Source organism: Pleurodeles waltl, chromosome 11, assembly GCF_031143425.1.
Source record: "Pleurodeles waltl isolate 20211129_DDA chromosome 11, aPleWal1.hap1.20221129, whole genome shotgun sequence".
In the NCBI taxonomy this organism is placed as follows: Eukaryota; Metazoa; Chordata; class Amphibia; order Caudata; family Salamandridae; genus Pleurodeles; species Pleurodeles waltl.
Genome location: NC_090450.1, coordinates 985,661,457 through 985,676,492, shown reverse-complemented (window position 1 = coordinate 985,676,492; position 15,036 = coordinate 985,661,457).

The window sequence follows — 15,036 nt, the reverse complement described above, 5'->3', positions numbered from 1 at the left end:
GTTACGTCTGCAGGGTCATTTGGCGTCTGTGATATTTCTGGTTCCTTGGGCGCGTTTCCATCTCCTGTGCTTGATGACATGGTTCTTGAGAAGGTGTGCGCCAGGGTCCGGTTCTCTGAGGGACAGGGTTCCGGGGTCCGGTTTGATTCGCAGGGAGTTGCAATGGTGGTTGGAGGCAGATCATCTTCGGGTAGGGGTTTCTTTGACAACTCTGAGACCCGTTGTGGTGACTCCGGATGCCAGCCTCTCCGGTTGGGGGGTGTGGATGGGGTCGGCTCAGATTCAGGGATTCTGGTCCCCTTGGGAGGCAGTCGGTCGTCGAATTGGCGCGAATTGAGATCTGTCTTACTGGCTCTGGTCCATCTCCAGGTGTCCCTGAGAGGGGCGGCGGTTCTTGTTCGGACGGACAACTTAGTGGCCAAGGCTTATGTCAACCGGCAAGGGAGGACCAGGTCGAGGGCTCTGTTCAGTCTAGCCAGGGAGATTTTTGTGTGGGCTCAGGAGTGGGGTCCTTCTCTCAGGGCTACGTACATTCGGGGGGTGGTCAATGTTCGGTCGGATCTGCTGAGCAGGGTGATTCCTTCCTCTCAACTTTTCTCCCTCCGGAAGTCTCTGTTTCTGCATCTGGTTCGGCTTTGGGGGCTTCCAGTGCTGGATGTGTTTGCGTCCGCAGAAAATGCGAAGTTGGATCGCTTCTGTTCCCGGTTTCGGTGTCCCCAGGCCTGGTAGGTGGACGGGATGTCATGTCCTTGGCCGAGGGGCCTTTTGTATGCGTTCCCACCTTTTCAACTGCTCAGGTCCTTTCTGTTGAGGGTGAGGGATCTGGGATCCAGGGTTATCCTGATTGCGCCACTTTGGCCGCGGGCGAATTGGTTCCCGTTGTTGAGGCTGATGGCAGACGGGAGGATGTGGCCTCTTCCTCTTTGTCCGTCTCCCCTAGTGTTTCCCTGCCTCCCATTGGGGTAGTTGAGGAGGTTGCACTTGACGGCCTGGAAGTTGAACGACGGGGCTTGACGGGTCTGGGGGTACCTGTAGCTTTGAGTTCTACCTTACTGGCTTCAAGGAGACGTTCCACTTTGCTTTCTTATGGTAGACAGTGGAAGGTTTTTTCTTCTTGGTGCTCGAGTCATGAGTTGGATCCTACCTGCACGTCTATCTTTGAGGTGATGCAGTTCCTGCAGGACGGTGCGCAATTGGGGTTGTCGGTGGCATCTCTACGGGTACAGTGGGCGGCTATTCAGGCATTTAGAGGTCTGTGGCGTAATCTTCAGGAGGAAGGGCGCTTGATGCCTAGATTCTTTCAAGGTCTTATTAATTTGTTTCCTCACCCTGTACGTTCTTTTCCTTCATGGGATCTTTCTTTGGTTTTGGATGTTTTGACGGATGCCCCTTTTGAACCATTGGGAGACTGTGATTTGCGCCATTTGTCTTTGAAGACGTTCTTTTTGGTAGCCATTACTTCGGCTCGTCGTTTAGGGGAATTGGGGGCCTTGGCCTGTTCCTTTCCTTTTTGTAAAGTTTTTCAAAATCGGGTGGTTCTGGTTCCGGTCCCTTCCTTTATTCCGAAAGTCAATTCTTCATTCCATTCTCGACAGGAGGTCATTCTTCCTTCATTTTGTCCCAATCCCTTCTCGAGGGAGGAGGTCCGTTTGCATTCGTTGGATGTACGCAGGGCTTTGTTGGAGTACCTGGGGGTGGTGGCTCCTTTTCGTAAGGGGGATTAGCTTTTTGTTAATTTCGGTCCGGCACGTAAAGGTGAGAAGCCTTCCACGGCTTCCTTGAGTTGGTGGGTGAGATCGTTGATTCTGTTGGCCTATTCCTTAAAAGGGGTGGTTCCTCCTCAAGGGATTCAGGGTCGGTCTACCAGGGGTATGGCGGCTACGGTGGCGGAGCTTCAGGGGACTTCCGTGGTGGAAATTTGCAGGGCCGCCACTTGGGCTTCTCCTTCGACGTTTGTGCATCATTATAGGCTGTCGGACTTGGGTAGTTTGGAGTCGGTATTAGGTCACCGAGTCTTATCCTCTATGAGGTAATAGGGGTAGGGTTTTTTGGTGATCTTGGTGCAGGATATTAATAAAGTTCTTGCAACTCAGTGTCCGTTTCCTGTGTTTTTCTTGCTATGTCTCATTGGTCTAAAAGGAAGGCGAGGGAGGGACGGGAGGTAATGCTTCCATTTTCTTGCGATAATGGCATTACTCCTAGTCCTACTCCCTCGCCTTCCTTTCCGTTCCCTCCCGCCCTCCCGGTACGGACTGTCCCGAGTTGCTGCTTGGGCTTGGTTTTTGTACAGGAGGAGATAAGGGTGGGGGGGGTTTAAAAGGGGAAGGGAGGGACTAGGGGGGAGGCGGGAGGCCTCATTGGTCTAAAAGGAAGGCGAGGGAGTAGGACTAGGAGTAATGCCATTATCGCAAGATAATGGAAGCATTTTTGATGGACCAAACACTTTTATGGTTGTAAACACTGATTTTACAAATCGTAGGGTGCACCACCACAAATGTGTTTGGTACCTCAAGCCCACACTCCATTAAAAATCAGAACATACCATTTATCTGCAAAAGTAAAACAAAAAAAAATCAGTGTCCCATGTTGTAATTAAAACTATCTCGTCAGGGACAGATTTCAAATAATGAGTCCCAATGTTTCTTATGCCCTTTAAAGAAACAGTAAAGAGATGTGCCGGTGTATTGTCCCAATAACAGAATGGAATTAGGCCCAAACAGCTAGCCTCAATTAAAACTTTATACATGACCTCCCCGTTATCATGTTCATCTAATAATGCAAGTCTCCTAATCAGCACTATTGTTAAATAATTTGCAATATATTGAAAATGTAGTGAAATCCGTGATCTTCAATCTTAAAACTAAGATTTCTTTTGCAAGTAAGTACCAGACATGTGTTTTCAAAGCCTTCAAATCCTAAACTACTAAAGGATTTCCATTTAGATTAGCATTACCCAAGTGGACGGTGTCCCCTATGGATACTGTAGTGGAAATGTAAAAGTATTGTTCCCTAGGGCCATTGGGTTCTGCAGGAACTTTACTTTGAAAAACTCAATAGAGGTTTTGCTATTCCAAGAAGGGAAAACTGAGGGGGCATATTTACAAGGAGCTTCCACCACTGTTGAGGTTTTTTTTTTTGGACACTCCAACAGTGCTCTGTTAGCTCCATATTTACAAAGTGACACATTTAGCCCAATGCATCAGTTTTTCCGGGCCTGCATCAGAAAAAAACCTGCATGGGAACTGGTTGCGTCACACAATTTATAATGTATGCAGGATGGGGGTTCCATTGGAAAATTACACTTACAACTGATGCAGTGATGTTTACAAGTTTTTCATTGAGTGACACCTCTTTCAGATGCGTCAGACTTCCTATGCCTCCATAACCCAGCTATAGGAACTGATGCAGTGGCTGTGTAACAGGAATCTGACCATTTGAAGTCACTTAACGCACTGTAATAAGTTATTAAATCACATCTTCTCAACTAGTAGGTCAACAAATGTAACAATCATGTCGTGGGACCTCTGGACTAACCTCGGAACCATGGCACGTATGATATCATCCACTGCAGCAAGGCAGTGTGATGTTGTGATGTTGAGGGACAGGTCAGGGTTGTCACTTCTCCATGGAGGAAGGGGTCCCCATGTCCAGCTCAGCATACTCCAAACCACAACAGGTGAAAACACACATATCGTCGGTAATACATGAATTGCCACTTCACATTGTTACATATACTTGTATTCACTCACATTACTATGTCACACATATTTAGGTCCTGATATACACATAAGTAGACAAGACCCACTGTAATGTGACACAGCCATACTGCATACCTTACATTGGTCCTGGATATAACAGTGCAGAAGGTTCTGTTCCACCATTTTACAGTCTTTCACATTGGTCCTGACACATTATGCTACTTGCACCATTCAAAACTGGCACATCTGATTTTTGTTGCATTGCTGAAGTTGCATCAACCATAAGGCCAACTTCAGCAATGCACCACTTTGTGGGCTGATGCATTGTTCCCACTGATGCATCAGAATTTCTGACACATCCTTGGGGCTTCACGTTATGGTTCCCCGTATTGTAAAAATAACACATCCGTATTGTAAAAACAACACATCCATGGCGTCATACCCTGTCTTGCCACAGTGCAAGAATTTGTGAACGTATCTCTTCCGCAATGCAGGGATGCGTCAGTCCTTGTCAATATTCCCCTGAGTGTGATTACTGAAATAATGTTAACCTTTTAGGGCTTAATCAGTAGTATAAAACACTAACACTATACAATATCTAAACAAGAAACTTGCATAATCTGTCTTATTTCCCCCTGGAACTTGTCTAACTGTACAATAATGCGAGTGTGCCATATTATATCTTGGGAAATTGTTAGGTTTAAATAACAAAGCCTTTTGCCACCATTGTAATCCAAGGACTACCCTAATTTGTTAAAATGATTATATGATTGTATTTTGTAAATTTGCGCCGGTTTTGTGTAAATAAAATGATGCAAAGGTGGCACTAAATTTTCATAAATCAGTCCCTTAATGTTTTGCTGTTCAAAAGCAAAATGTTGTTCTAATTCAAGATCTGTCTCTAATTGAAAGTCTCTCCCAGACACAAGGTCTGTCTCTAATACAAGACTGTCTCTGCTGCAAGTATAAAATAAATGCTCCACTCTGGTGGATCACCAAGTAGAATAAGAAAAACAAACATTTGGAATTTCACTCAACTGGTACTACTATGAGTAAGGAACACAACTTGGACTTTCTACATTAGTTAAACATTGGAGATAATGAAGTATGGTTGAGGCAAGGCCATGGTAGAAGGACTCTGCCTAAGAGCTTATGTCAACATACATCAACTGCACATAGAGAGAGGATATGTACATGTGAGATGTGAGCTTATATGGGAAGAACACTAGTTGACATCTCTAGAGGGTTTGGGATCAGATTTTTTAAAAATCTCTTTTAGATTTATGTGGCTAATATCATGTTTAAACATTAACCTGCTATATACTGACAAAAGTGATGTGTATTAAAAAAAGATTCAACGTTTCACAGAAGGCTTTCTTCGATGTCATAAACCAAAGAACCACTCTTTCATGTTTCCAGTGGTTGATTAATGCTTAAGGAGGTTGAGCCTTCAATTCCTGAAGATCAATGTTCCACATGTGGACACGGTACCCAAGAGTCAGTCTTTGCTTTGTGTCCATGACCTCCTCTGCTGAATGTGGAAATGCCAGTGTTATGGTGTATTGAGGATATTCCAGGTCAGTTGGGAGCTGGCCTTTGCTTTGCCCTGCTGCTTGGTGATGTTCCTGTTCATCTAATAAATACTGCTTACCCAGGACACCTGTGTTTGAGTTATCTGTGGACAGGATGCAACAGTCTGATTCTGTCATCCCATGGAAAGTTTCCTTGTATATACTAATTACAAAACAAATTGTGTGCTTTGTCAAGTTTGTTTTCTAACCTCTCTCACCTGGTTACCCCATCCCACAGTCTCCTTCTTGTAGGATCACAATGGGGCCATTTGGAGAAGTAACAGGAAAAGTGAGGCTGTAATTGGTGATTATTTGAATGGTTTGTAGGGAATATCGGTGGTTGCATGGTGACACCACAGCCCTTCATGCTAGTTAGTGTAAAGGAGCTTGTGTTATATGCTTCTCTGTGCAGGTGTAGCATGGAGATTTTTCATCAGTTCTACTGCTGATCCCTTGCACAGTTGGGGAGCGATGACAGGCAGAGGGGTGCACGTGGGCTGAAGACATTTGTTGGTCCCATAACCGCTTATATCCAGACTGGCCTCCAAAACCAGGTATGTCTGGTTCACCATCACCCTCTTTGGGGAGACAGGAAGTGGCTCTGGCTACAGCATGGATGACTTTGAGGGGGCTTTCAATGGGTGGTTCAGATGCATCTACAAATCTAGAACCATATTATCAAAGAGTTGCGTCACTCTTGCGCCACACAACGTGGTGCGAGAGTGGGACAACTTCTAAGTTACACCTATCAAGCCAGGCAAGGCCCCCTTGCTGGCCTTGCCTGTCTTGGTAAATCTGGAGTAATGCAACGCCACGCAAACCACTGTGTTGCATTACTCTGCCCTGGGATGGTGTTCCATGGGTAGAGTGTGGGTGTTTCCACAAATCCACCTTTAGATTTTGGCACACTCCCAGATTTATCATTAGTGGGAATGAATCGAAAACCTTACGCCTCCCCCGGTGAGGCGTAACAAAGAGAAATATCTTTATATCTTGTCGTTATTTTGTCTTTCTCAGTGTTCCTTGCTGCACAGAAACAATTCAGCTTACAAGGTAGGCACCCTTGCACCATCGTGCAAGGGAGTCCGCATTGGCGCTAGGCAGCACATTGTGCACCAGTGCTGGGGAAAGCCAGGAATGCGCCGTGCAATGTTAGGCACAGCGTATTTCTGCCCTTCCCTATCAAAACGTAAACATGCCATACTGTAGGAATCACAAAAATTACAATTCTCTACCACAGTGAAATGATTCATCTTAACACCGGGTCATTTGATTAAATCAAAACCCAACGATTTATTCAATTATTCTGTAGCTATCCTTGCAGTTTTTTTTACTCCACATTCAAATCCTTAGAATGTCATTAGACATATAAATTGCAAACACAAAATAAACCCATCACCATAGGCATGATTGCCTTGTTTATTCAACACACGTGGAGGTAGTGACACAGAGAAGATCACATTCATGGGCAATGATGCCCTCTTTGTTTCTAAAGTCTGCGTGATTACATTCTTCTTTAAAACTTTTTACAATTACTCCTGCCTTATGCAGTGTTTACACGTTTTGTCCATCATTTGATTTGAAGACTTCTTCAGGACTAAGGAAAGACTGAAGACCCGTGTAATTTTTCAGGATATTCTTTCGTCGGACCCGATGAAAGGACACTATTACTGGAGTGGACGCCTCTGTCAAGCCACCAGTTGGGGGAAATCTCTTTGCCGCCGGACACAAGATTGCTGTGCAACAAAGGTACCCCTGCACCATGGTGCCTGTGTTGGTGCTAGACTGCAATTTGTGCGCCAGCGCAGAGGGGGAGAGGACAGAAATGCACCTTATCTCAGTAATATGGCACATTTTTGCCCTTTCCCGATGGTGCAGGGCAGCACAGCAAGGTATTAGCTGCGCCACGGGGCTTGTAAATGAGACCCCTAGTGTATTAGAGAAAGGAAATTACTCTCATATTTAATGGGAAGTGCAATGTGTTATGATGGAAGCTCATCACAAGGATGTAGTTCTAAATAAAATGTAAGGTGGACAGAAACTCTGGGGAAGGCAGTTGCTCCTGGAGTGGATCAATGGCAGGTTGTGTACTCCAATAAAATTTGGAAACCAAGCTCCAACTGTGACCTGTATTATTCCGGGGAGCCTATTAAAGGCCTTAAGATAGGAGCTAGTTTGGGCTCTGGAAGGCAGCCTATAACCGGTGGTTTGGAAGTCTTGAACCTCCGTACCATTCAGTACATAGGACTGCATTTGTTTTCTTATGAATACACCTTTCCACTCACTCCTCATCTTATGAATATCCTCCCAGCGACATCTTGGTCCTGAAACTTTTCCCCAGGAGTAGCTCTCCAGCCTCGCCAGGTGTTCCCATGCGGCTTTAGCTGTCACTCCAGCCACCGGATGCCATTGGGATATAGGAGGTGCCAACTGGCACGCTGACGCCCATTCCTGTTTTTAAGTCTCATTAACGTGGGCCTCGAGCTCTCTCTCTGCTTCACTGACAATTTCTCAGCATTTTTACAGCATCTAATTCAGAGGTCTCCTCCAAAGATGTCAGGGTTTAAACTGTGTGGCCAATGGCGAAAGAAATGTCCTAGTGAAATCCACATGCCGTCTACCTGGTGGTATGCTTGGAACAGGATACTGCTGCCTGCGACTCCTTAACTTCGATGCACCTGAACGCCAACAGGGAACAGGGGACCACAGTATTTTTGGCCAAAGTCCACAGAGATAGCCAGAAAAGGTCACCTTCACAAAAGTCTCCTGATAGGGAGCAATCTAGAAAAAGACCTCCCACAAGAAACAAAATCCTCTTCTATCCTCGAGGAAATGGTTCCTCTCCCGGGACCGTTCAAACTCTCGCTACCAAACCAATACCAGACTCTGCCTTGACATTGTCTTAGAAAATACCAGTGTTGAAAAATATGAGACCAGAGTTCCTGGCGCTATTGGCCAACAAGATCTACTCTCTGGTGATGCTGGGTTCTTTTAGAACCGCTCCTGTATTCTTGGCCAGTCCTTCCCAAGAGCACGCATGATCCTGCGGGCTTAGCAACTACAGCAGCTCTGACTCAGGTGCTTCCTGACTCTGCAAACTCCACTGGCCTCAGTGCACAAAGAGAAGTTCATAGCCTGTCAAGGTGTCATCACCATTCCGATAAGCACCATCTTCAGCGCCAACACAGACTCCGCCCCTTTCGAAGGTTAACTAAATTATTCAAGGGGCTACAGAGAAAGCCAAAGAAAGTTTTGAAGACAAACCCTTGGCAGAGCCTCTTCCTGGAGCTGACATGTTTGTTCAGATGGAAGAACTATTTAAATCTGACTTTGAGGCCGTTGTCCTGTCTCAAGAGGATTATGGCTGCACAGAAGATGATGACCTCCTTCCACCCTAGAATACGTATGCTGACATATCAGATTACACAGTACAAGTGGTCTGGATTCTTCACCTGAAAGAGACATTCCTTACTCCTTTGGTCCTCCTTTAGAAAAAGTCTCTTTGTTCACTAAAGGAATAGAAAAGTTGGCAGAAGCCAAGCTTGAGGCTGACCCTGCCCTCTGCGGAGGCAAAATCTAATATTTCGATGGAAATTCTGTCACTAACTCATTCAGTTTCAGAATCTTTGCCCCTCTTCATTGAGGCACATTTTCAGGCCCAGGAGTCCACACATAGCCAGAAAATACAGACCCACAACTGATGTTGTCAAACACTTCAGCAAAATGTGTAGTGGCCCCAAGCTTCTTCCTCAAAACTGAACCTGAATGCCTTACCCACAGTACATCCAGATAGAGAGTTGAAAAACCGTATTTATGTGAGCCATAAAGTGGTTGCTTCTGTCGGACTCATCTTTCAAACAATGAACACCACCTGGGTACTGCACTGCTATGGTCCAGCCCTGTGGAAACTGGCAAAACTGACAGTCGTCAACTCTGACCACACGAAAAAGTAATTTCCCAGTCTGGTCAATGACAGTGGTTTGGATCCCTCTGAACAGGTCCTGTAGTGCTGCTGAGAATCTGGACATGCTTGGATATATTCCACTAGTTTCTCAGGGGACATTCCAGGAGCCCTCTTGGACATACCCATTTGATAGCAAAAGGCTGATCAGTGAGAAGCTTGACTCCTTCCAGGAATGCTGCAAGAATAAGATATGGTTTGCTTGCTGGGCGTAACCTCTGTAGCAAGATTTCCACCAACAGTACATGAAATGTCATGGCAATTCCAGGGCACAACATAGAACACCCTCTGAGCTGATCCAGATGTATCGACAACAGTGAATCTAGGAGACACGAGCAACAGACAATCCTTCCCACCAACTTCTGCTGTCTCAAAACCTCTCTGATTACCCACGTACAACACTATCTTATGGTGAGGGGCGGGTCTTCCATTTTCCTACTAACTGATAGACTAATATGACAATTGTGTGTCGGAACAATGCAGACATTTACCACGCCTGCCTGAAGAACGCGGCCTGAACCACAAATGAGACTCTACAATGAATTCCTTTACCACACAAGTCATTACAACGACTTGCCTTGGGGCAAGCGCTGGACCTTGGTATAGTATAATTTACTATTCCAACTCCAGTCTGCGCAACAGTAGGGAAAGTGTTGGACTTAAAGTCTAACATCAGTCCAACAACTCTTTTCCTAAGGCAAGTTGTGCGTGGTAAAGGAATGTGTTGTAAAGACACATTTGTGGGTTGAGAAGCGTTGTTAAGGCTGTTTCCCTAATACAACTGATTGCTGGGGTTTTCAGCTACTTCACAAAGGCTACAACTTACCTTTAATGTCCATCCCTCTGGATTGCCCTCCATCGATCAGGACATGCTCTCCAGCACGCATCTCAATTTTAGAGGCCTTGTCCTGTAGATTCATCCCTCTGGAACAGAAGCACAGGATTGTAATCCCTTTATTTCCTGGTACCCAAGAAGATCAGGGGTGCAAGTCGTATCCTCAACCTTCAAGTTTTAAACCTGTTCAAGTTGCTGTCCCTGAGACAACGTCTGCTGCTCCGCAGTGGCGGAAGATTGGTTGGCTTTCCTGGTCCTCCAGGACACCTAATCCATCTGCCAATCATCCCCGCTGACAGTTGTTAGCTAGAGGTCCCAGCACTATGAGTTTATGGTCTGACCATTCAGACTGATTACCATACCACACATCCCTATAGAAGTGCTGACCACACGGTCAGCAGTCCATGTGTTTTCATGATTGGATGACTGGTTATTGAAGGTGGAGTCCATTGCACTGGTCAAAGAATACCTTCAGCTCATGATGACCATTGTTCATGACTTGGGCTTTACAATCAATGCCCAGGTGTCCTATCTCAGTCCAAAGTAAAAGTCAACCTTCAGAAGAACATTGTTGAGCTTGACCCACAAGAAGGCTTTACTTCCTCCTCCTAGGATCAGATCTATTCTGGAGATGATTCTGATGTGTGTGACGCAGATCGTTTCTGTGTATGTTAAGTATGCTTGGTCTAATGGCCCCAAGGAGTGTGTTGGTGCCATCTTGCAGGTAGCTGATGACAGCCCTTTAGAGAAACCAGTGGCTCCAGCATCCAGGGAGCCTCTTGGCTTAAGTGTAGGTCAGTTCACCCAGAGCTGAACTGGCAGATGGACCCCTCCAACCTTTTGGTGTGTCATCTTTTCAGCCCAATGCAGGCTCGGGCTACTGTATTCACAGATGCCTCCGCAAAGCGCTCCTCAACTGGGCGACAAAGCAGCATAAGGCTTTTGGAACCCATGGCATCAGCTTTTGCGAGTATCAAGCTCTGAGGGTGGTCTGATTTGCCACAAAAGGCATATTTTCTCTTTCATCTCAGGGAGGGCCAAAGCTACTTTGTCAGATAACCCCACCACCATCCATTGTATCGATGCAAAGGGATGGGGGTGTGAGGAGAGCCTTGAACCCTGTGTTGGGTGGTAATCTGCCTTTGGAAGTGGGTGCATCATGAGCAATTTTCCCAGTAATGACTCACTTTATAGACCACCTCAACGTAAGAGCATATAGTTGTTGCTCACTATAGTAGCATGAGTGTAAACTATCCAGAAGTGATGTAGGCAATCTCCCATTCCAACATGGATCTCTTTGCGGCAGCTCAGAACATGAAATGTACTCAGCTCAGCGCCGCACACTTTCCAGTGGATGGAAAGAGTTTTCATGTTCAGCTGTTCTTGGGGGTCTGCTGAACGCATTTCCACTCATTACACTTCTATCAAGGGTCCTGCAAGAGGTTGGGGGACAGCTATCTTGATCACCCGAGAATGGACAAGGAGGATGTGTTGAAACTCAGCATTTTGCCATTTCTTCCTCTGATGAGTGGGGTGGGGGAACCTGCTCTTCCAGTATAATTGAAGTGGTCAAGTCCCACACTCCAATCCTGAAATGCTGTGTCTGAACTCGTGGAGACTGACTGAGCAGTGCCAGGTACTGTTCTTTTGCCTTCTGGCTGTGGTTGCAGACATCATCTTGACCATTAATGCCCATTCACCAAAATGCCAGGTGTAGAGGAAGTGACATCACAGGAAGTGGCACCACTTGACCTTTGACATTGCAGGAAGTGACATTGCATGACATTTTACAGGCGGTGTTACTACAGAAAGTGATTTCATGACATCAATTAACCTTTGAAAAACAGAAAATCACAGGCATGGCATCATGAAAGTGGATAGACAACTATTATATTAATTTATCTGTAGGACTCAAAGTACTCTGAAATAAGTACCATTAACCCAATCAATCAAACATTTGTTGAGCATGGCAAACCACCCCTGAGGGTCTTAAGGTGCTGAAGATGCTAGCTGCTGCAAGATGATCTGATCATTCGAACAGCCAAGTCTGGAGTTCTCTCTTGATTTGCCCGAGTGATGAGACGTTTCTGAGGTGGAGGGGAAGGCTGTTTCATGCTTTGGCTGCCAGGTGGAAGAAAGCACGTCCCTGCTGTTAGTTCTAAATATTGGGGGGGGGGGAAGAGGGGGGAATGGGGGTAGAGGGGTGTCTGTGAGGAAAGGGGAAGTGGAACGCAGGTGTCTGGTAGGTTGGTGGAAGGTCATGCATTTGTTGATGTATACTGGTCCTTCATTGTGCGGGGTTTGTATGCCTGGGTCTACATCTTGAACTGACATCTCTTGTGGATTGGGAGCCAGTATAGCTTCTTGAACTGGGGTGCGATGTGGGTCTGTCTGGGGAGGTCGAGGAGGAGTTTTGCTGCTGAGTTTTGAATTGTCTGTAGTCTTTTCAGGAGGCGTGCAGTGATTATGATTTCGAGTGTGTTCCTGTAGCCCAGCCTGCTGGTGATGATGGCCTGGGGGACGGTCGTTCTGGTGGCAACTGGGAGCCACCTGAAGATCTTTCGGGGCATGTATAGGGTGTGGAAGCAGAAGTAAGAGACTGTGTTTCCCTGTAGCTTCATTGATACCTTGCTGTCCAAGATCATGCTGAGGGTGCAGGCGTGGGCTTTCAGTTTGGTGGGGAGAGGGTGGACCCAGTTTTGTTGTCCACCATGCGTTGCTCCATGGTGTGGTGTTGTTCCTAAAGATGAGGACCTCAGTCTTGTCTGTCCGGCCTGAGGCAGCTGCCCTTCATCCAGTCGGCGACGTTCAACGTACATCTGTGGAAGTTGGCTTTGGTGGAGTCTTCCGACAGGGAGGGGATGAGCTGGGTGTCCAGCTCATAATGTTCCATTGTAATGCTAAGATCAGTGTTATAAGAATCATTACTGGGACCAATATGAAAGAACAGACCTGGTTTGATGGGTTTGTCTCCAACCCCACTAATCCCATGACAGAGAGAGGCAGGGGCTGCAGGCAGAGGCACAATCTGGTCGTGGAACTACAGGGGCGCAGACAATGCCCAACCTCTGCAGACTCCCTCTCTGCCCCTGGCCAAACTCACTAATCCACACAGACCCTCCACCTTCATGAAGCAGGTGGTGAATAGTATTAAACTCCCCAGAATCAGAGACAGCATTCCAGTAATTCTAGGTTTGGCAGTTGTTACCCATTCCTCAGATTTTCTCTTAATTCATGGGGATACCCAGGCTGGAATAATTAATGATGGGCGTATATCTCCCCCAGAACGTTAACAGGAACAAAGAATGCAACCATACATACATGCCACAATAATATTAAAGTCTTTCAAAAATAGTTTCTTGTGTATTTACCATGTTTTGAAAGTTCCATTCCTTTCTGTCTAGCTACAATGCACCCCCCAAGGCCTTGGTACAGACTGGATACAAAAATGACACCATCACCAGGGACATGGCTGTCAAGACTCTTGTTATGTGTTACACCTTCAGCCAGTCATAGTGAACAACATGCACAGTGGGAATTTTAAACCTAAACATATAATAGTAAAAACTAAAACTACAAATCTATGAATGCAAACTGCTTCTGCAAAGATATCCAAGACTGGCAGACAAAGTCACATTACATGACACCCCTTCCAACCCATGTAGGGGAGAAGTAGGCCAGGACTTGGAAAACATTGTTTCTGTCTAAGAAAGAGGTAGACCAGTGCCTGGAAACCAAAGGATAAGGAAATGTAAATGTGAGAAGGTAGCCTCTTTCTAGCCTTGTTACCCCCACTTTTGGCCTGTTTGTGAGTGTATGTCAGGGTGTTTGTCACTGTTTTCACTGTCTCACTGGGATCCTGATAGCCAGGCCTCAGTGCTCATAGTGAAAACACTATGTTTTCAGTATGGTTGTTATGTGTCACTGGGATCCTGCTGGTCAGGACCCCAGTGCTCATAGGTTTGTGGCCTATATGTATGTGTCACTGGGACCCTGTCACACAGGGCCCCAGTGCTCATAGGTGTGCATGTATATGTTCCCTGTGTGGTGCCTAACTGTCTCACTGAGGCTCTGCTAACCAGAACCTCAGTGGTTATGCTCTCTCATTACTTTTAAATTGTCACTAACAGGCTAGTGACCAATTTTACCAATTCACATTGGCTTACTGGAACACCCTTATAATTCCCTAGTATATGGTACTAAGGTACCCAGGGTATTGGGGTTCCAGGAGATCCCTATGGGCTGCAGCATTTCTTGTGCCACCCATAGGGAGCTCTGACAATTCTTACACAGGCCTGCCACTGCAGCCTGAGTGAAATAACGTCCACGTTATTTCACAGCCATTTTACACTGCACTTAAGTAACTTATAAGTCACCTATATGTCTAACCTTTACCTGGTAAAGGTTAGGTGCAAAGTTACTTAGTGTGAGGGCACCCTGGCACTAGCCAAGGTGCCCCCACATTGTTCAGAGCCAATTCCCTGAACTTTGTGAGTGCGGGGACACCATTACACGCGTGCACTACATACAGGTCACTACCTATATGTAGCTTCACAATGGTAACTCCGAATATGGCCATGTAACATGTCTATGATCATGGAATTGCCCCCTCTATGCCATCCTGGCATAGTTGGCACAATCCCATGATCCCAGTGGTCTGTAGCACAGACCCTGGTACTGCCAGACTGCCCTTCCTGGGGTTTCACTGCAGCTGCTGCTGCTGCCAACCCCTCAGACAGGCAGCTGCCCTCCTGGGGTCCAGCCAGGCCTGGCCCAGGATGGCAGAACAAAGAACTTCCTCTGAGAGAGGGTGTGACACCCTCTCCCTTTGGAAAATGGTGTGAAGGCAGGGGAGGAGTAGCCTCCCCCAGCCTCTGGAAATGCTTTGTTGGGCACAGAGGTGCCCAATTCTGCATAAGCCAGTCTACACCGGTTCAGGGACCCCTTAGCCCCTGCTCTGGCGCGAAACTG